Below are 1,338 nucleotides of genomic sequence, written 5' to 3'. Positions count from 1 at the left end.
ATATGGAAGGGAAATATTGAGAGCGGGGAATATGTAACAGAGGGAATGGCCTGAAAAAAATGGGAAAAATATTTTCTGTCTCTTTAAAACATCCTCCACTCCTTTTTGAGTACTAAAAGCCTGCATCCCTGTCTCAGGCCAGTGGTTGGGAGGGGCAAGGTACGTCTTTTGTTATTTGTGCAGCAGGAGATGGCCCAGCCCAGACTTGGTAAAGGGAGGTCACAAGATTGTGTTCAGCTTTGCGCAGTGGGAGTATCTAGCCAATGAGGTTTATCCAAGGCGCGATTATTGCTAATTGAAAACTTTTCCCAATACCCCGCCACGACGACTTGAAATATAGTCGGCATTGGCAATTTTTGACAGTCTCTATGGAGACTGAAAAAAAAAAAAAAAAAAGATTGTGTTCAGTGGAGATGGGACAATCAGAATCATCAACTGTAGTTGAATAGTAATTGCCTGAAGCTGAGAACCTATCCTTTAAAAGCTCTGTATTTCTGCTTATTATTAGGACGATGGCATTTCAGACAGGAGTCTCCATCCTCCTCCTTTGCTGGCAAAAAACTTCTCTTTCCTTCTCAAACCACTTGTTCTCATTCTTCTGATGTGGCCTCGAGGACAAATGGTGGAGCTTTTGGTAACAGTTGCAGAAGGAGGGACCAAGGTGCCCCACCCTAATCCTCTCCATACCTGGGGGAGGAGGGAATGCCCTATGAATCCGCTAATCAACTTAGTGCACCAGCTGCAAAAGAGTGCAGAGGACTCTAGCCCACGGCCAAGCAGCATGGGTACCATAGGGTCCAGAAGTGACCTAGAGCACCCTGCATGCATAGTAATACAATTCCCAACTGTCCGATCAAAGTGGTTCCATGATGACATCTGAGCCACGAGAGAGGTCCCAATCCAGGCACTATGAAACAAGATGTGGACCGTAACCAAGTCCCTTTTGGCACCCTTCTTTTTGCTCTCCCTTTGCTGCAAAAATGGGTCTGGTTGCCATCACCTGTGGCATATGTCTCAAGCTCTGTAAACCTGTATCTTGCTCTTGCCCTATAAGCCTATCTTTCTCTCCTCAATAAACCCCATTTTCACGCTTGCCTTACTTTGGTGCATGTGGTCATACTTCAGCCATGAGTTCACTAAGAACCAACATTTTCACACTGAAACCTGACAATTCTTCCACCTACCCAGGGACATCTACGTTATTGATGCTTCTTTCACTCCCTTTTTACCTTTTCTTTTCTAACATTCTCCCTATCTTATATGAAATGTAGATTTCCTGGGCCTCACAAGAATGTAGCCATTTTGCCTCACCATGGTGGAGATGGGAGGGCTGCCTCT

The 1,338-nt window shown here is 45.2% G+C and overlaps 1 non-coding gene across 1 annotated transcript; it reads left to right on the top strand.

Annotated features, from left to right (window-relative positions):
* Window positions 1–235: 235 nt before the first annotated feature.
* LOC138390970 (U4 spliceosomal RNA) lies at window positions 236–375 on the top strand. Its single transcript, XR_011234622.1, has one exon. It is a non-coding gene; the product is annotated as a U4 spliceosomal RNA (small nuclear RNA).
* Window positions 376–1,338: the final 963 nt, after the last annotated feature.

The sequence above is a fragment of the Eulemur rufifrons genome, chromosome 8, assembly GCF_041146395.1.
Source record: "Eulemur rufifrons isolate Redbay chromosome 8, OSU_ERuf_1, whole genome shotgun sequence".
Lineage (NCBI taxonomy): Eukaryota > Metazoa > Chordata > Mammalia > Primates > Lemuridae > Eulemur > Eulemur rufifrons.
This window is presented reverse-complemented; position numbering and strand designations above follow the sequence as displayed.